Genomic DNA, 14,421 nt, shown 5'->3' on the forward strand with positions numbered 1-14,421 from the left:
GTTTTACCAACCGCGTGTTCCCTCTTTGAAGTGGCAAGGAAGTTGCAATGGGTGAAGAAGACAAACAGGCTGAAATCACTGTATCTTCGATATTAAAACAGCATTGAATCCAACAAAACAAACTTCAAATTTGCATTGGCCGGGAATCGAACCCGGGCCTCCCGCGTGGCAGGCGAGAATTCTACCACTGAACCACCAATGCTAAGCTTCCCAAACCGGGAATCGAACCCGGGCCGCCTGGGTGAAAGCCAGGAATCCTGACCACTAGACCATTTGGGAGGGCCTGATAAGATCATAGCAGTATTGATCAATATCCTAGTTTAGCCTAGCAAAAACCAATCTGGTCCGTGTTCTTGTGCGACAGAAAAGGTGCAGATGCTGGATAGAAATCGTCCGACTCCAATTTCGGTTGAAGGAACTTCATCGGATATTTCTCATTTTCACATTTGAAAGCGATGAAATGCTCTTTTCGACTTGTTTCATATGCTACTAAGAGCACAGGTGGCAATGGTCGAGGCGCTTGGATTCACCATCAATTCCTATAAAATTATTGCAAAAAAAGTATTTGTGAGTTTTTCTTCTTACTTGTTGTGGTTCACATAAAATAGATCCTCCACAATTGCGACACAGCTATAGAATCGATTTGTAATCGTTCTCTTTTCATTGGGTATACAAAAAATCTAAGAAGGTCTCGATCAAACAAAACCTACTATGGTATGTCGTCACATTCGATGTCGACATTTCCAGCATCGTTTGTCAAACAAAACATGGGGAATCTATAGTCGCTGGCACAATATTATTTTCGCTCTAAAAAAAGCTTGGAAATGCCTCGACCCGGGATTGAACCAGGGACCTTTAGATCTTCAGTCTAACGCTCTCCCAACTGAGCTATCGAGGCGCATCGGTGGCCAGTACGGGGCTCGAACCCGCGACATTTGCGTTATTAGCACAACGCTCTAACCAACTGAGCTAACCGGCCGCACGTAAAGCCATCTTCTATTTGAGATTGCATTCAGAGAATATATGTGAAGAGGTTACTTCTTGAGGAGTGTTATCTTTTCTGAAATAAAATTAATCCCTTTGAAACTGTTTTACCAACCGCGTGTTCCCTCTTTGAAGTGGCAAGGAAGTTGCAATGGGTGAAGAAGACAAACAGGCTGAAATCACTGTATCTTCGATATTAAAACAGCATTGAATCCAACAAAACAAACTTCAAATTTGCATTGGCCGGGAATCGAACCCGGGCCTCCCGCGTGGCAGGCGAGAATTCTGCCACTGAACCACCAATGCTAAGCTTCCCAAACCGGGAATCGAACCCGGGCCGCCTGGGTGAAAGCCAGGAATCCTTACCACTAGACCATTTGGGAGGGCCTGATAAGATCATAGCAGTATTGATCAATATCCTAGTTTAGCCTAGCAAAAACCAATCTGGTCCGTGTTCTTGTGCGACAGAAAAGGTGCAGATGCTGGATAGAAATCGTCCGACTCCAATTTCGGTTGAAGGAACTTCATCGGATATTTCTCATTTTCACATTTGAAAGCGATGAAATGCTCTTTTCGACTTGTTTCATATGCTACTAAGAGCACAGGTGGCAATGGTCGAGGCGCTTGGATTCACCATCAATTCCTATAAAATTATTGCAAAAAAAGTATTTGTGAGTTTTTCTTCTTACTTGTTGTGGTTCACATAAAATAGATCCTCCACAATTGCGACACAGCTATAGATTCGATTTGTAATCGTTCTCTTTTCATTGCGTATACAAAAAATCTAAGAAGGTCTCGATCAAACAAAACCTACTATGGTATGTCGTCACATTCGATGTCGACATTTCCAGCATCGTTTGTCAAACAAAACATGGGGAATCTATAGTCGCTGGCACAATATTATTTTCGCTCTAAAAAAAGCTTGGAAATGCCTCGACCCGGGATTGAACCAGGGACCTTTAGATCTTCAGTCTAACGCTCTCCCAACTGAGCTATCGAGGCGCATCGGTGGCCAGTACGGGGCTCGAACCCGCGACATTTGCGTTATTAGCACAACGCTCTAACCAACTGAGCTAACCGGCCGCACGTAAAGCCATCTTCTATTTGAGATTGCATTCAGAGAATATATGTGAAGAGGTTACTTCTTGAGGAGTGTTATCTTTTCTGAAATAAAATTAATCCCTTTGAAACTGTTTTACCAACCGCGTGTTCCCTCTTTGAAGTGGCAAGGAAGTTGCAATGGGTGAAGAAGACAAACAGGCTGAAATCACTGTATCTTCGATATTAAAACAGCATTGAATCCAACAAAACAAACTTCAAATTTGCATTGGTCGGGAATCGAACCCGGGCCTCCCGCGTGGCAGGCGAGAATTCTAACACTGAACCACCAATGCTAAGCTTCCCAAACCGTGAATCGAACCCGGGCCGCCTGGGTGAAAGCCAGGAATCCTGACCACTAGACCATTTGGGAGGGCCTGATAAGATCATAGCAGTATTGATCAATATCCTAGTTTAGCCTAGCAAAAACCAATCTGGTCCGTGTTCTTGTGCGACAGAAAAGGTGCAGATGCTGGATAGAAATCGTCCGACTCCAATTTCGGTTGAAGGAACTTCATCGGATATTTCTCATTTTCACATTTGAAAGCGATGAAATGCTCTTTTCGACTAGTTTCATATGCTACTAAGAGCACAGGTGGCAATGGTCGAGGCGCTTGGATTCACCATCAATTCCTATAAAATTATTGCAAAAAAAGTATTTGTGAGTTTTTCTTCTTACTTGTTGTGGTTCACATAAAATAGATCCTCCACAATTGCGACACAGCTATAGATTCGATTTGTAATCGTTCTCTTTTTCATTGGGTATACAAAAAATCTAAGAAGGTCTCGATCAAACAAAACCTACTATGGTATGTCGTCACATTCGATGTCGACATTTCCAGCATCGTTTGTCAAACAAAACATGGGGAATCTATAGTCGCTGGCACAATATTATTTTCGCTCTAAAAAAAGCTTGGAAATGCCTCGACCCGGGATTGAACCAGGGACCTTTAGATCTTCAGTCTGTATTAGCACAACGCTCTAACCAACTGAGCTAACCGGCCGCACGTAAAGCCATCTTCTATTTGAGATTGCATTCAGAGAATATATGTGAAGAGGTTACTTCTTGAGGAGTGTTATCTTTTCTGAAATAAAATTAATCCCTTTGAAACTGTTTTACCAACCGCGTGTTCCCTCTTTGAAGTGGCAAGGAAGTTGCAATGGGTGAAGAAGACAAACAGGCTGAAATCACTGTATCTTCGATATTAAAACAGCATTGAATCCAACAAAACAAACTTCAAATTTGCATTGGCCGGGAATCGAACCCGGGCCTCCCGCGTGGCAGGCGAGAATTCTACCACTGAACCACCAATGCTAAGCTTCCCAAACCGGGAATCGAACCCGGGCCGCCTGGGTGAAAGCCAGGAATCCTGACCACTAGACCATTTGGGAGGGCCTGATAAGATCATAGCAGTATTGATCAATATCCTAGTTTAGCCTAGCAAAAACCAATCTGGTCCGTGTTCTTGTGCGACAGAAAAGGTGCAGATGCTGGATAGAAATCGTCCGACTCCAATTTCGGTTGAAGGAACTTCATCGGATATATCTCATTTTCACATTTGAAAGCGATGAAATGCTCTTTTCGACTTGTTTCATATGCTACTAAGAGCACAGGTGGCAATGGTCGAGGCGCTTGGATTCACCATCAATTCCTATAAAATTATTGCAAAAAAAGTATTTGTGAGTTTTTCTTCTTACTTGTTGTGGTTCACATAAAATAGATCCTCCACAATTGCGACACAGCTATAGAATCGATTTGCAATCGTTCTCTTTTCATTGGGTATACAAAAAATCTAAGAAGGTCTCGATCAAACAAAACCTACTATGGTATGTCGTCACATTCGATGTCGACATTTCCAGCATCGTTTGTCAAACAAAACATGGGGAATCTATAGTCGCTGGCACAATATTACTTTCGCTCTAAAAAAAGCTTGGAAATGCCTCGACCCGGGATTGAACCAGGGACCTTTAGATCTTCAGTCTAACGCTCTCCCAACTGAGCTATCGAGGCGCATCGGTGGCCAGTACGGGGCTCGAACCCGCGACATTTGCGTTATTAGCACAACGCTCTAACCAACTGAGCTAACCGGCCGCACGTAAAGCCATCTTCTATTTGAGATTGCATTCAGAGAATATATGTGAAGAGGTTACTTCTTCAGGAGTGTTATCTTTTCTGAAATAAAATTAATCCCTTTGAAACTGTTTTTCCAACCGCGTGTTCCCTCTTTGAAGTGGCAAGGAAGTTGCAATGGGTGAAGAAGACAAACAGGCTGAAATCACTGTATCTTCGATATTAAAACAGCATTGAATCCATCAAAACAAACTTCAAATTTGCATTGGTCGGGAATCGAACCCGGGCCTCCCGCGTGGCAGGCGAGAATTCTGCCACTGAACCACCAATGCTAAGCTTCCCAAACCGGGAATCGAACCCGGGCCGCCTGGGTGAAAGCCAGGAATCCTGACCACTAGACCATTTGGGAGGGCCTGATAAGATCATAGCAGTATTGATCAATATCCTAGTTTAGCCTAGCAAAAACCAATCTGGTCCGTGTTCTTGTGCGACAGAAAAGGTGCAGATGCTGGATAGAAATCGTCCGACTCCAATTTCGGTTGAAGGAACTTCATCGGATATTTCTCATTTTCACATTTGAAAGCGATGAAATGCTCTTTTCGACTTGTTTCATATGCTACTAAGAGCACAGGTGGCAATGGTCGAGGCGCTTGGATTCACCATCAATTCCTATAAAATTATTGCAAAAAAAGTATTTGTGAGTTTTTCTTCTTACTTGTTGTGGTTCACATAAAATAGATCCTCCACAATTGCGACACAGCTATAGATTCGATTTGTAATCGTTCTCTTTTCATTGGGTATACAAAAAATCTAAGAAGGTCTCGATCAAACAAAACCTACTATGGTATGTCGTCACATTCGATGTCGACATTTCCAGCATCGTTTGTCAAACAAAACATGAGGAATCTATAGTCGCTGGCACAATATTATTTTCGCTCTAAAAAAACTTGGAAATGCCTCGACCCGGGATTGAACCAGGGACCTTTAGATCTTCAGTCTAACGCTCTCCCAACTGAGCTATCGAGGCGCATCGGTGGCCAGTACGGGGCTCGAACCCGCGACATTTGCGTTATTAGCACAACGCTCTAACCAACTGAGCTAACCGGCCGCACGTAAAGCCATCTTCTATTTGAGATTGCATTCAGAGAATATATGTGAAGAGGTTACTTCTTGAGGAGTGTTATCTTTTCTGAAATAAAATTAATCCCTTTGAAACTGTTTTTCCAACCGCGTGTTCCCTCTTTGAAGTGGCAAGGAAGTTGCAATGGGTGAAGAAGACAAACAGGCTGAAATCACTGTATCTTCGATATTAAAACAGCATTGAATCCAACAAAACAAACTTCAAATTTGCATTGGCCGGGAATCGAACCCGGGCCTCCCGCGTGGCAGGCGAGAATTCTACCACTGAACCACCAATGCTAAGCTTCCCAAACCGGGAATCGAACCCGGGCCGCCTGGGTGAAAGCCAGGAATCCTGACCACTAGACCATTTGGGAGGGCCTGATAAGATCATAGCACTATTGATCAATATCCTAGTTTAGCCTAGCAAAAACCAATCTGGTCCGTGTTCTTGTGCGACAGAAAAGGTGCAGATGATGGATAGAAATCGACCGACTCAAATTTCGGTTGAAGGAACTTCATCGGATATTTCTCATTTTCACATTTGAAAGCGATGAAATGCTCTTTTCGACTTGTTTCATATGCTACTAAGAGCACAGGTGGCAATGGTCGAGGCGCTTGGATTCACCATCAATTCCTATAAAATTATTGCAAAAAAAGTATTTGTGAGTTTTTCTTCTTACTGGTTGTGGTTCACATAAAAAAGATCCTCCACAATTGCGACACAGCTATAGATTCGATTTGTAATCGTTCTCTTTTCATTGGGTATACAAAAAATCTAAGAAGGTCTCGATCAAACAAAACCTACTATGGTATGTCGTCACATTCGATGTCGACATTTCCAGCATCGTTTGTCAAACAAAACATGGGGAATCTATAGTCGCTGGCACAATATTATTTTCGCTCTAAAAAAAGCTTGGAAATGCCTCGACCCGGGATTGAACCAGGGACCTTTAGATCTTCAGTCTAACGCTCTCCCAACTGCGCTATCGAGGCGCATCGGTGGCCAGTACGGGGCTCGAACCCGCGACATTTGCGTTATTAGCACAACGCTCTAACCAACTGAGCTAACCGGCCGCACGTAAAGCCATCTTCTATTTGAGATTGCATTCAGAGAATATATGTGAAGAGGTTACTTCTTGAGGAGTGTTATCTTTTCTGAAACAAAATTAATCCCTTTGAAACTGTTTTTCAAACCGCGTGTTCCCTCTTTGAAGTGGCAAGGAAGTTGCAATGGGTGAAGAAGACAAACAGGCTGAAATCACTGTATCTTCGATATTAAAACAGCATTGAATCCAACAAAACAAACTTCAAATTTGCATTGGCCGGGAATCGAACCCGGGCCTCCCGCGTGGCAGGCGAGAATTCTACCACTGAACCACCAATGCTAAGCTTCCCAAACCGGGAATCGAACCCGGGCCGCCTGGGTGAAAGCCAGGAATCCTGACCACTAGACCATTTGGGAGGGCCTGATAAGATCATAGCAGTATTGATCAATATCCTAGTTTAGCCTAGCAAAAACCAATCTGGTCCGTGTTCTTGTGCGACAGAAAAGGTGCAGATGCTGGATAGAAATCGTCCGACTCAAATTTCGGTTGAAGGAACTTCATCGGATATTTCTCATTTTCACATTTGAAAGCGATGAAATGCTCTTTTCGACTTGTTTCATATGCTACTAAGAGCACAGGTGGCAATGGTCGAGGCGCTTGGATTCACCATCAATTCCTATAAAATTATTGCAAAAAAAGTATTTGTGAGTTTTTCTTCTTACTTGTTGTGGTTCACATAAAAAAGATCCTCCACAATTGCGACACAGCTATAGATTCGATTTGTAATCGTTCTCTTTTCATTGGGTATACAAAAAATCTAAGAAGGTCTCGATCAAACAAAACCTACTATGGTATGTCGTCACATTCGATGTCGACATTTCCAGCATCGTTTGTCAAACAAAACATGGGGAATCTATAGTCGCTGGCACAATATTATTTTCGCTCTAAAATAAGCTTGGAAATGCCTCGACCCGAGATTGAACCAGGGACCTTTAGATCTTCAGTCTAACGCTCTCCCAACTGCCCTATCGAGGCGCATCGGTGGCCAGTACGGGGCTCGAACCCACGACATTTGCGTTATTAGCACAACGCTCTAACCAACTGAGCTAACCGGCCGCACGTAAAGCCATCTTCTATTTGAGATTGCATTCAGAGAATATATGTGAAGAGATTACTTCTTGAGGAGTGTTATCTTTTCTGAAATAAAATTAATCCCTTTGAAACTGTTTTTCCAACCGCGTGTTCCCTATTTGAAGTGGCAAGGAAGTTGCAATGGGTGAAGAAGACAAACAGGCTGAAATCACTGTATCTTCGATATTAAAACAGCATTGAATCCAACAAAACACACTTCAAATTTGCATTGGCCGGGAATCGAACCCGGGCCTCCCGCGTGGCAGGCGAGAATTCTACCACTGAACCACCAATGCTAAGCTTCCCAAACCGGGAATCGAACCCGGGCCGCCTGGGTGAAAGCCAGGAATCCTGACCACTAGACCATTTGGGAGGGCCTGATAAGATCATAGCAGTATTGATCAATATCCTAGTTTAGCCTAGCAAAAACCAATCTGGTCCGTGTTCTTGTGCGACAGAAAAGGTGCAGATGCTGGATAGAAATCGTCCGACTCAAATTTCGGTTGAAGGAACTTCATCGGATATTTCTCATTTTCACATTTGAAAGCGATGAAATGCTTATTTCGACTTGTTTCATATGCTACTAAGAGCACAGGTGGCAATGGTCGAGGCGCTTGGATTCACCATCAATTCCTATAAAATTATTGCAAAAAAAGTATTTGTGAGTTTTTCTTCTTACTTGTTGTGGTTCACATAAAAAAGATCCTCCACAATTGCGACACAGCTATAGATTCGATTTGTAATCGTTCTCTTTTCATTGGGTATACAAAAAATCTAAGAAGGTCTCGATCAAACAAAACCTACTATGGTATGTCGTCACATTCGATGTCGACATTTCCAGCATCGTTTGTAAAACAAAACATGGGGAATCTATAGTCGCTGGCACAATATTATTTTCGCTCTAAAAAAAGCTTGGAAATGCCTCGACCCGGGATTGAACCAGGGACCTTTAGATCTTCAGTCTAACGCTCTCACAACTGCGCTATCGAGGCGCATCGGTGGCCAGTACGGGGCTCGAACCCGCGACATTTGCGTTATTAGCACAACGCTCTAACCAACTGAGCTAACCGGCCGCACGTAAAGCCATCTTCTATTTGAGATTGCATTCAGAGAATATATGTGAAGAGGTTACTTCTTGAGGAGTGTTATCTTTTCTGAAATAAAATTAATCCCTTTATAACTGTTTTTCCAACCGCGTGTTCCCTCTTTGAAGTGGCAAGGAAGTTGCAATGGGTGAAGAAGACAAACAGGCTGAAATCACTGTATCTTCGATATTAAAACAGCATTGAATCCAACAAAACAAACTTCAAATTTGCATTGGCCGGGAATCGAACCCGGGCCTCCCGCGTGGCAGGCGAGAATTCTACCACTGAACCACCAATGCTAAGCTTCCCAAACCGGGAATCGAACCCGGGCCGCCTGGGTGAAAGCCAGGAATCCTGACCACTAGACCATTTGGGAGGGCCTGATAAGATCATAGCAGTATTGATCAATATACTAGTTTAGCCTAGCAAAAACCAATCTGGTCCGTGTTCTTGTGCGACAGAAAAGGTGCAGATGCTGGATAGAAATCGTCCGACTCAAATTTCGGTTGAAGGAACTTCATCGGATATTTCTCATTTTCACATTTGAAAGCGATGAAATGCTCTTTTCGTCTTGTTTCATATGCTACTAAGAGCACAGGTGGCAATGGTCGAGGCGCTTGGATTCACCATCAATTCCTATAAAATTATTGCAAAAAAAGTATTTGTGAGTTTTTCTTCTTACTTGTTGTGGTTCACATAAAAAAGATCCTCCACAATTGCGACACAGCTATATATTCGATTTGTAATCGTTCTCTTTTCATTGGGTATACAAAAAATCTAAGAAGGTCTCGATCAAACAAAACCTACTATGGTATGTCGTCACATTCGATGTCGACATTTCCAGCATCGTTTGTCAAACAAAACATGGGGAATCTATAGTCGCTGGCACAATATTATTTTCGCTCTAAAATAAGCTTGGAAATGCCTCGACCCGGGATTGAACCAGGGACCTTTAGATCTTCAGTCTAACGCTCTCCCAACTGCGCTATCGAGGCGCATCGGTGGCCAGTACGGGGCTCGAACCCACGACATTTGCGTTATTAGCACAACGCTTTAACCAACTGAGCTAACCGGCCGCACGTAAAGCCATCTTCTATTTGAGATTGCATTCAGAGAATATATGTGAAGAGATTACTTCTTGAGGAGTGTTATCTTTTCTGAAATAAAATTAATCCCTTTGAAACTGTTTTTCCAACCGCGTGTTCCCTCTTTGAAGTGGCAAGGAAGTTGCAATGGGTGAAGAAGACAAACAGGCTGAAATCACTGTATCTTCGATATTAAAACAGCATTGAATCCAACAAAACAAACTTCAAATTTGCATTGGCCGGGAATCGAACCCGGGCCTCCCGCGTGGCAGGCGAGAATTCTACCACTGAACCACCAATGCTAAGCTTCCCAAACCGGGAATCGAACCCGGGCCGCCTGGGTGAAAGCCAGGAATCCTGACCACTAGACCATTTGGGAGGGCCTGATAAGATCATAGCAGTATTGATCAATATCCTAGTTTAGCCTAGCAAAAACCAATCTGGTCCGTGTTCTTGTGCGACAGAAAAGGTGCAGATGCTGGATAGAAATCGTCCGACTCAAATTTCGGTTGAAGGAACTTCATCGGATATTTCTCATTTTCACATTTGAAAGCGATGAAATGCTCTTTTCGACTTGTTTCATATGCTACTAAGAGCACAGGTGGCAATGGTCGAGGCGCTTGGATTCACCATCAATTCCTATAAAATTATTGCAAAAAAAGTATTTGTGAGTTTTTCTTCTTACTTATTGTGGTTCACATAAAAAAGATCCTCCACAATTGCGACACAGCTATAGATTCGGTTTGTAATCGTTCTCTTTTCATTGGGTATACAAAAAATCTAAGAAGGTCTCGATCAAACAAAACCTACTATGGTATGTCGTCACATTCGATGTCGACATTTCCAGCATCGTTTGTCAAACAAAACATGAGGAATCTATAGTCGCTGGCACAATATTATTTTCGCTCTAAAAAAACTTGGAAATGCCTCGACCCGGGATTGAACCAGGGACCTTTAGATCTTCAGTCTAACGCTCTCCCAACTGAGCTATCGAGGCGCATCGGTGGCCAGTACGGGGCTCGAACCCGCGACATTTGCGTTATTAGCACAACGCTCTAACCAACTGAGCTAACCGGCCGCACGTAAAGCCATCTTCTATTTGAGATTGCATTCAGAGAATATATGTGAAGAGATTACTTCTTGAGGAGTGTTATCTTTTCTGAAATAAAATTAATCCCTTTGAAACTGTTTTTCCAACCGCGTGTTCCCTCTTTGAAGTGGCAAGGAAGTTGCAATGGGTGAAGAAGACAAACAGGCTGAAATCACTGTATCTTCGATATTAAAACAGCATTGAATCCAACAAAACAAACTTCAAATTTGCATTGGCCGGGAATCGAACCCGGGCCTCCCGCGTGGCAGGCGAGAATTCTACCACTGAACCACCAATGCTAAGCTTCCCAAACCGGGAATCGAACCCGGACCGCCTGGGTGAAAGCCAGGAATCCTGACCACTAGACCATTTGGGAGGGCCTGATAAGATCATAGCAGTATTGTTCAATATCCTAGTTTAGCCTAGCAAAAACCAATCTGGTCCGTGTTCTTGTGCGACAGAAAAGGTGCAGATGCTGGATAGAAATCGTCCGACTCCAATTTCGGTTGAAGGAACTTCATCGGATATTTCTCATTTTCACATTTGAAAGCGATGAAATGCTCTTTTCGACTTGTTTCATATGCTACTAAGAGCACAGGTGGCAATGGTCGAGGCGCTTGGATTCACCATCAATTCCTATAAAATTATTGCAAAAAAAGTATTTGTGAGTTTTTCTTCTTACTGGTTGTGGTTCACATAAAAAAGGTCCTCCACAATTGCGACACAGCTATAGATTCGATTTGTAATCGTTCTCTTTTCATTGGGTATACAAAAAATCTAAGAAGGTCTCGATCAAACAAAACCTACTATGGTATGTCGTCACATTCGATGTCGACATTTCCAGCATCGTTTGTCAAACAAAACATGGGGAATCTATAGTCGCTGGCACAATATTATTTTCGCTCTAAAAAAAGCTTGGAAATGCCTCGACCCGGGATTGAACCAGGGACCTTTAGATCTTCAGTCTAACGCTCTCCCAACTGCGCTATCGAGGCGCATCGGTGGCCAGTACGGGGCTCGAACCCGCGACATTTGCGTTATTAGCACAACGCTCTAACCAACTGAGCTAACCGGCCGCACGTAAAGCCATCTTCTATTTGAGATTGCATTCAGAGAATATATGTGAAGAGGTTACTTCTTGAGGAGTGTTATCTTTTCTGAAATAAAATTAATCCCTTTGAAACTGTTTTTCCAACCGCGTGTTCCCTCTTTGAAGTGGCAAGGAAGTTGCAATGGGTGAAGAAGACAAACAGGCTGAAATCACTGTATCTTCGATATTAAAACAGCATTGAATCCAACAAAACAAACTTCAAATTTGCATTGGCCGGGAATCGAACCCGGGTCTCCCGCGTGGCAGGCGAGAATTCTACCACTGAACCACCAATGCTAAGCTTCCCAAACCGGGAATCGAACCCGGGCCGCCTGGGTGAAAGCCAGGAATCCTGACCACTAGACCATTTGGGAGGGCCTCAAAAGATCATAGCAGTATTGATCAATATCCTAGTTTAGCCTAGCAAAAACCAATCTGGTCCGTGTTCTTGTGCGACAGAAAAGGTGCAGATGCTGGATAGAAATCGTCCGACTCCAATTTCGGTTGAATGAACTTCATCGGATATTTCTCATTTTCACATTTGAAAGCGATGAAATGCTCTTTTCGACTTGTTTCATATGCTACTAAGAGCACAGGTGGCAATGGTCGAGGCGCTTGGATTCACCATCAATTCCTATAAAATTATTGCAAAAAAAGTATTTGTGAGTTTTTCTTCTTACTTATTGTGGTTCACATAAAAAAGATCCTCCACAATTGCGACACAGCTATAGATTCGATTTGTAATCGTTCTCTTTTCATTGGGTATACAAAAAATCTAAGAAGGTCTCGATCAAACAAAACCTACTATGGTATGTCGTCACATTCGATGTCGACATTTCCAGCATCGTTTGTCAAACAAAACATGGGGAATCTATAGTCGCTGGCACAATATTATTTTCGCTCTAAAAAAAGCTTGGAAATGCCTCGACCCGGGATTGAACCAGGGACCTTTAGATCTTCAGTCTAACGCTCTCCCAACTGAGCTATCGAGGCGCATCGGTGGCCAGTACGGGGCTCGAACCCGCGACATTTGCGTTATTAGCACAACGCTCTAACCAACTGAGCTAACCGGCCGCACGTAAAGCCATCTTCTATTTGAGATTGCATTCAGAGAATATATGTGAAGAGGTTACTTCTTGAGGAGTGTTATCTTTTCTGAAATAAAATTAATCCCTTTGAAACTGTTTTTCCAACCGCGTGTTTCCTCTTTGAAGTGGCAAGGAAGTTGCAATGGGTGAAGATGACAAACAGGCTGAAATCACTGTATCTTCGATATTAAAACAGCATTGAATCCAACAAAACAAACTTCAAATTTGCGTTGGCCGGGAATCGAACCCGGGCCTCCCGCGTGGCAGGCGAGAATTCTACCACTGAACCACCAATGCTAAGCTTCCCAAACCGGGAATCGAACCCGGGCCGCCTGGGTGAAAGCCAGGAATCCTGACCACTAGACCATTTGGGAGGGCCTGATAAGATCATAGCAGTATTGATCAATATCCTAGTTTAGCCTAGCAAAAACCAATCTGGTCCGTGTTCTTGTGCGACAGAAAAGGTGCAGATGCTGGATAGAAATCGTCCGACTCCAATTTCGGTTGAAGGAACTTCATCGGATATTTCTCATTTTCACATTTGAAAGCGATGAAATGCTCTTTTCGACTTGTTTCATATGCTACTAAGAGCACAGGTGGCAATGGTCGAGGCGCTTGGATTCACCATCAATTCCTATAAAATTATTGCAAAAAAAGTATTTGTGAGTTTTTCTTCTTACTTGTTGTGGTTCACATAAAATAGATCCTCCACAATTGCGACACAGCTATAGATTCGATTTGTAATCGTTCTCTTTTCATTGGGTATACAAAAAATCTAAGAAGGTCTCGATCAAACAAAACCTACTATGGTATGTCGTCACATTCGATGTCGACATTTCCAGCATCGTTTGTCAAACAAAACATGAGGAATCTATAGTCGCTGGCACAATATTATTTTCGCTCTAAAAAAACTTGGAAATGCCTCGACCCGGGATTGAACCAGGGACCTTTAGATCTTCAGTCTAACGCTCTCCCAACTGAGCTATCGAGGCGCATCGGTGGCCAGTACGGGGCTCGAACCCGCGACATTTGCGTTATTAGCACAACGCTCTAACCAACTGAGCTAACCGGCCGCACGTAAAGCCATCTTCTATTTGAGATTGCATTCAGAGAATATATGTGAAGAGGTTACTTCTTGAGGAGTGTTATCTTTTCTGAAATAAAATTAATCCCTTTGAAACTGTTTTTCCAACCGCGTGTTCCCTCTTTGAAGTGGCAAGGAAGTTGCAATGGGTGAAGAAGACAAACAGGCTGAAATCACTGTATCTTCGATATTAAAACAGCATTGAATCCAACAAAACAAACTTCAAATTTGCATTGGCCGGGAATCGAACCCGGGCCTCCCGCGTGGCAGGCGAGAATTCTACCACTGAACCACCAATGCTAAGCTTCCCAAACCGGGAATCGAACCCGGGCCGCCTGGGTGAAAGCCAGGAATCCTGACCACTAGACCATTTGGGAGGGCCTGATAAGATCATAGCACTATTGATCAATATCCTAGTTTAGCCTAGCAAAAACCAATCTGGTCCGT

The 14,421-nt window shown here is 43.2% G+C and overlaps 52 non-coding genes across 52 annotated transcripts; all 52 read right to left on the reverse strand.

The window, feature by feature from the left end:
• Positions 1 to 131: 131 nt before the first annotated feature.
• Trnag-gcc (transfer RNA glycine (anticodon GCC)) lies at positions 132 to 202 on the reverse strand. The gene has a single exon. It is a non-coding gene; the product is annotated as a tRNA-Gly (tRNA).
• A 5-nt stretch (positions 203 to 207) lies between these two features.
• Trnae-uuc (transfer RNA glutamic acid (anticodon UUC)) lies at positions 208 to 279 on the reverse strand. Its single transcript has one exon. It is a non-coding gene; the product is annotated as a tRNA-Glu (tRNA).
• Positions 280 to 825: 546 nt separating this feature from the next.
• On the reverse strand, positions 826 to 898 carry Trnaf-gaa (transfer RNA phenylalanine (anticodon GAA)). The gene has a single exon. It is a non-coding gene; the product is annotated as a tRNA-Phe (tRNA).
• Positions 899 to 905: 7 nt separating this feature from the next.
• Positions 906 to 979, reverse strand: Trnai-aau (transfer RNA isoleucine (anticodon AAU)). The gene has a single exon. It is a non-coding gene; the product is annotated as a tRNA-Ile (tRNA).
• Positions 980 to 1,219: 240 nt separating this feature from the next.
• On the reverse strand, positions 1,220 to 1,290 carry Trnag-gcc (transfer RNA glycine (anticodon GCC)). The gene has a single exon. It is a non-coding gene; the product is annotated as a tRNA-Gly (tRNA).
• Positions 1,291 to 1,295: 5 nt separating this feature from the next.
• Positions 1,296 to 1,367, reverse strand: Trnae-uuc (transfer RNA glutamic acid (anticodon UUC)). Its single transcript has one exon. It is a non-coding gene; the product is annotated as a tRNA-Glu (tRNA).
• A 546-nt stretch (positions 1,368 to 1,913) lies between these two features.
• On the reverse strand, positions 1,914 to 1,986 carry Trnaf-gaa (transfer RNA phenylalanine (anticodon GAA)). Its single transcript has one exon. It is a non-coding gene; the product is annotated as a tRNA-Phe (tRNA).
• A 7-nt stretch (positions 1,987 to 1,993) lies between these two features.
• On the reverse strand, positions 1,994 to 2,067 carry Trnai-aau (transfer RNA isoleucine (anticodon AAU)). Its single transcript has one exon. It is a non-coding gene; the product is annotated as a tRNA-Ile (tRNA).
• Positions 2,068 to 2,307: 240 nt separating this feature from the next.
• Positions 2,308 to 2,378, reverse strand: Trnag-gcc (transfer RNA glycine (anticodon GCC)). The gene has a single exon. It is a non-coding gene; the product is annotated as a tRNA-Gly (tRNA).
• A 5-nt stretch (positions 2,379 to 2,383) lies between these two features.
• On the reverse strand, positions 2,384 to 2,455 carry Trnae-uuc (transfer RNA glutamic acid (anticodon UUC)). The gene has a single exon. It is a non-coding gene; the product is annotated as a tRNA-Glu (tRNA).
• An 871-nt stretch (positions 2,456 to 3,326) lies between these two features.
• On the reverse strand, positions 3,327 to 3,397 carry Trnag-gcc (transfer RNA glycine (anticodon GCC)). The gene has a single exon. It is a non-coding gene; the product is annotated as a tRNA-Gly (tRNA).
• Positions 3,398 to 3,402: 5 nt separating this feature from the next.
• Positions 3,403 to 3,474, reverse strand: Trnae-uuc (transfer RNA glutamic acid (anticodon UUC)). Its single transcript has one exon. It is a non-coding gene; the product is annotated as a tRNA-Glu (tRNA).
• A 546-nt stretch (positions 3,475 to 4,020) lies between these two features.
• On the reverse strand, positions 4,021 to 4,093 carry Trnaf-gaa (transfer RNA phenylalanine (anticodon GAA)). Its single transcript has one exon. It is a non-coding gene; the product is annotated as a tRNA-Phe (tRNA).
• Positions 4,094 to 4,100: 7 nt separating this feature from the next.
• Trnai-aau (transfer RNA isoleucine (anticodon AAU)) lies at positions 4,101 to 4,174 on the reverse strand. The gene has a single exon. It is a non-coding gene; the product is annotated as a tRNA-Ile (tRNA).
• A 240-nt stretch (positions 4,175 to 4,414) lies between these two features.
• Trnag-gcc (transfer RNA glycine (anticodon GCC)) lies at positions 4,415 to 4,485 on the reverse strand. The gene has a single exon. It is a non-coding gene; the product is annotated as a tRNA-Gly (tRNA).
• A 5-nt stretch (positions 4,486 to 4,490) lies between these two features.
• Positions 4,491 to 4,562, reverse strand: Trnae-uuc (transfer RNA glutamic acid (anticodon UUC)). The gene has a single exon. It is a non-coding gene; the product is annotated as a tRNA-Glu (tRNA).
• Positions 4,563 to 5,107: 545 nt separating this feature from the next.
• Trnaf-gaa (transfer RNA phenylalanine (anticodon GAA)) lies at positions 5,108 to 5,180 on the reverse strand. The gene has a single exon. It is a non-coding gene; the product is annotated as a tRNA-Phe (tRNA).
• A 7-nt stretch (positions 5,181 to 5,187) lies between these two features.
• On the reverse strand, positions 5,188 to 5,261 carry Trnai-aau (transfer RNA isoleucine (anticodon AAU)). The gene has a single exon. It is a non-coding gene; the product is annotated as a tRNA-Ile (tRNA).
• A 240-nt stretch (positions 5,262 to 5,501) lies between these two features.
• Positions 5,502 to 5,572, reverse strand: Trnag-gcc (transfer RNA glycine (anticodon GCC)). Its single transcript has one exon. It is a non-coding gene; the product is annotated as a tRNA-Gly (tRNA).
• A 5-nt stretch (positions 5,573 to 5,577) lies between these two features.
• On the reverse strand, positions 5,578 to 5,649 carry Trnae-uuc (transfer RNA glutamic acid (anticodon UUC)). The gene has a single exon. It is a non-coding gene; the product is annotated as a tRNA-Glu (tRNA).
• Positions 5,650 to 6,195: 546 nt separating this feature from the next.
• On the reverse strand, positions 6,196 to 6,268 carry Trnaf-gaa (transfer RNA phenylalanine (anticodon GAA)). The gene has a single exon. It is a non-coding gene; the product is annotated as a tRNA-Phe (tRNA).
• Positions 6,269 to 6,275: 7 nt separating this feature from the next.
• Trnai-aau (transfer RNA isoleucine (anticodon AAU)) lies at positions 6,276 to 6,349 on the reverse strand. Its single transcript has one exon. It is a non-coding gene; the product is annotated as a tRNA-Ile (tRNA).
• A 240-nt stretch (positions 6,350 to 6,589) lies between these two features.
• Trnag-gcc (transfer RNA glycine (anticodon GCC)) lies at positions 6,590 to 6,660 on the reverse strand. Its single transcript has one exon. It is a non-coding gene; the product is annotated as a tRNA-Gly (tRNA).
• Positions 6,661 to 6,665: 5 nt separating this feature from the next.
• Trnae-uuc (transfer RNA glutamic acid (anticodon UUC)) lies at positions 6,666 to 6,737 on the reverse strand. The gene has a single exon. It is a non-coding gene; the product is annotated as a tRNA-Glu (tRNA).
• A 546-nt stretch (positions 6,738 to 7,283) lies between these two features.
• Positions 7,284 to 7,356, reverse strand: Trnaf-gaa (transfer RNA phenylalanine (anticodon GAA)). The gene has a single exon. It is a non-coding gene; the product is annotated as a tRNA-Phe (tRNA).
• A 7-nt stretch (positions 7,357 to 7,363) lies between these two features.
• On the reverse strand, positions 7,364 to 7,437 carry Trnai-aau (transfer RNA isoleucine (anticodon AAU)). Its single transcript has one exon. It is a non-coding gene; the product is annotated as a tRNA-Ile (tRNA).
• Positions 7,438 to 7,677: 240 nt separating this feature from the next.
• Trnag-gcc (transfer RNA glycine (anticodon GCC)) lies at positions 7,678 to 7,748 on the reverse strand. The gene has a single exon. It is a non-coding gene; the product is annotated as a tRNA-Gly (tRNA).
• A 5-nt stretch (positions 7,749 to 7,753) lies between these two features.
• Positions 7,754 to 7,825, reverse strand: Trnae-uuc (transfer RNA glutamic acid (anticodon UUC)). Its single transcript has one exon. It is a non-coding gene; the product is annotated as a tRNA-Glu (tRNA).
• Positions 7,826 to 8,371: 546 nt separating this feature from the next.
• Positions 8,372 to 8,444, reverse strand: Trnaf-gaa (transfer RNA phenylalanine (anticodon GAA)). The gene has a single exon. It is a non-coding gene; the product is annotated as a tRNA-Phe (tRNA).
• A 7-nt stretch (positions 8,445 to 8,451) lies between these two features.
• On the reverse strand, positions 8,452 to 8,525 carry Trnai-aau (transfer RNA isoleucine (anticodon AAU)). Its single transcript has one exon. It is a non-coding gene; the product is annotated as a tRNA-Ile (tRNA).
• A 240-nt stretch (positions 8,526 to 8,765) lies between these two features.
• On the reverse strand, positions 8,766 to 8,836 carry Trnag-gcc (transfer RNA glycine (anticodon GCC)). The gene has a single exon. It is a non-coding gene; the product is annotated as a tRNA-Gly (tRNA).
• A 5-nt stretch (positions 8,837 to 8,841) lies between these two features.
• Trnae-uuc (transfer RNA glutamic acid (anticodon UUC)) lies at positions 8,842 to 8,913 on the reverse strand. The gene has a single exon. It is a non-coding gene; the product is annotated as a tRNA-Glu (tRNA).
• A 546-nt stretch (positions 8,914 to 9,459) lies between these two features.
• On the reverse strand, positions 9,460 to 9,532 carry Trnaf-gaa (transfer RNA phenylalanine (anticodon GAA)). Its single transcript has one exon. It is a non-coding gene; the product is annotated as a tRNA-Phe (tRNA).
• A 7-nt stretch (positions 9,533 to 9,539) lies between these two features.
• Trnai-aau (transfer RNA isoleucine (anticodon AAU)) lies at positions 9,540 to 9,613 on the reverse strand. The gene has a single exon. It is a non-coding gene; the product is annotated as a tRNA-Ile (tRNA).
• A 240-nt stretch (positions 9,614 to 9,853) lies between these two features.
• Positions 9,854 to 9,924, reverse strand: Trnag-gcc (transfer RNA glycine (anticodon GCC)). Its single transcript has one exon. It is a non-coding gene; the product is annotated as a tRNA-Gly (tRNA).
• Positions 9,925 to 9,929: 5 nt separating this feature from the next.
• Positions 9,930 to 10,001, reverse strand: Trnae-uuc (transfer RNA glutamic acid (anticodon UUC)). The gene has a single exon. It is a non-coding gene; the product is annotated as a tRNA-Glu (tRNA).
• A 545-nt stretch (positions 10,002 to 10,546) lies between these two features.
• Positions 10,547 to 10,619, reverse strand: Trnaf-gaa (transfer RNA phenylalanine (anticodon GAA)). Its single transcript has one exon. It is a non-coding gene; the product is annotated as a tRNA-Phe (tRNA).
• A 7-nt stretch (positions 10,620 to 10,626) lies between these two features.
• Positions 10,627 to 10,700, reverse strand: Trnai-aau (transfer RNA isoleucine (anticodon AAU)). The gene has a single exon. It is a non-coding gene; the product is annotated as a tRNA-Ile (tRNA).
• A 240-nt stretch (positions 10,701 to 10,940) lies between these two features.
• Positions 10,941 to 11,011, reverse strand: Trnag-gcc (transfer RNA glycine (anticodon GCC)). Its single transcript has one exon. It is a non-coding gene; the product is annotated as a tRNA-Gly (tRNA).
• Positions 11,012 to 11,016: 5 nt separating this feature from the next.
• Trnae-uuc (transfer RNA glutamic acid (anticodon UUC)) lies at positions 11,017 to 11,088 on the reverse strand. The gene has a single exon. It is a non-coding gene; the product is annotated as a tRNA-Glu (tRNA).
• Positions 11,089 to 11,634: 546 nt separating this feature from the next.
• Positions 11,635 to 11,707, reverse strand: Trnaf-gaa (transfer RNA phenylalanine (anticodon GAA)). The gene has a single exon. It is a non-coding gene; the product is annotated as a tRNA-Phe (tRNA).
• Positions 11,708 to 11,714: 7 nt separating this feature from the next.
• Trnai-aau (transfer RNA isoleucine (anticodon AAU)) lies at positions 11,715 to 11,788 on the reverse strand. Its single transcript has one exon. It is a non-coding gene; the product is annotated as a tRNA-Ile (tRNA).
• A 240-nt stretch (positions 11,789 to 12,028) lies between these two features.
• Positions 12,029 to 12,099, reverse strand: Trnag-gcc (transfer RNA glycine (anticodon GCC)). Its single transcript has one exon. It is a non-coding gene; the product is annotated as a tRNA-Gly (tRNA).
• Positions 12,100 to 12,104: 5 nt separating this feature from the next.
• On the reverse strand, positions 12,105 to 12,176 carry Trnae-uuc (transfer RNA glutamic acid (anticodon UUC)). The gene has a single exon. It is a non-coding gene; the product is annotated as a tRNA-Glu (tRNA).
• Positions 12,177 to 12,722: 546 nt separating this feature from the next.
• Positions 12,723 to 12,795, reverse strand: Trnaf-gaa (transfer RNA phenylalanine (anticodon GAA)). The gene has a single exon. It is a non-coding gene; the product is annotated as a tRNA-Phe (tRNA).
• A 7-nt stretch (positions 12,796 to 12,802) lies between these two features.
• Trnai-aau (transfer RNA isoleucine (anticodon AAU)) lies at positions 12,803 to 12,876 on the reverse strand. The gene has a single exon. It is a non-coding gene; the product is annotated as a tRNA-Ile (tRNA).
• Positions 12,877 to 13,116: 240 nt separating this feature from the next.
• On the reverse strand, positions 13,117 to 13,187 carry Trnag-gcc (transfer RNA glycine (anticodon GCC)). The gene has a single exon. It is a non-coding gene; the product is annotated as a tRNA-Gly (tRNA).
• A 5-nt stretch (positions 13,188 to 13,192) lies between these two features.
• Positions 13,193 to 13,264, reverse strand: Trnae-uuc (transfer RNA glutamic acid (anticodon UUC)). The gene has a single exon. It is a non-coding gene; the product is annotated as a tRNA-Glu (tRNA).
• A 545-nt stretch (positions 13,265 to 13,809) lies between these two features.
• On the reverse strand, positions 13,810 to 13,882 carry Trnaf-gaa (transfer RNA phenylalanine (anticodon GAA)). The gene has a single exon. It is a non-coding gene; the product is annotated as a tRNA-Phe (tRNA).
• Positions 13,883 to 13,889: 7 nt separating this feature from the next.
• On the reverse strand, positions 13,890 to 13,963 carry Trnai-aau (transfer RNA isoleucine (anticodon AAU)). The gene has a single exon. It is a non-coding gene; the product is annotated as a tRNA-Ile (tRNA).
• A 240-nt stretch (positions 13,964 to 14,203) lies between these two features.
• Trnag-gcc (transfer RNA glycine (anticodon GCC)) lies at positions 14,204 to 14,274 on the reverse strand. The gene has a single exon. It is a non-coding gene; the product is annotated as a tRNA-Gly (tRNA).
• A 5-nt stretch (positions 14,275 to 14,279) lies between these two features.
• Trnae-uuc (transfer RNA glutamic acid (anticodon UUC)) lies at positions 14,280 to 14,351 on the reverse strand. Its single transcript has one exon. It is a non-coding gene; the product is annotated as a tRNA-Glu (tRNA).
• Between the last annotated feature and the right edge of the window lie 70 nt (positions 14,352 to 14,421).

Source organism: Ascidia mentula, chromosome 4 (assembly GCF_947561715.1).
Source record: "Ascidia mentula chromosome 4, kaAscMent1.1, whole genome shotgun sequence".
Classification (NCBI taxonomy): Eukaryota; Metazoa; Chordata; class Ascidiacea; order Phlebobranchia; family Ascidiidae; genus Ascidia; species Ascidia mentula.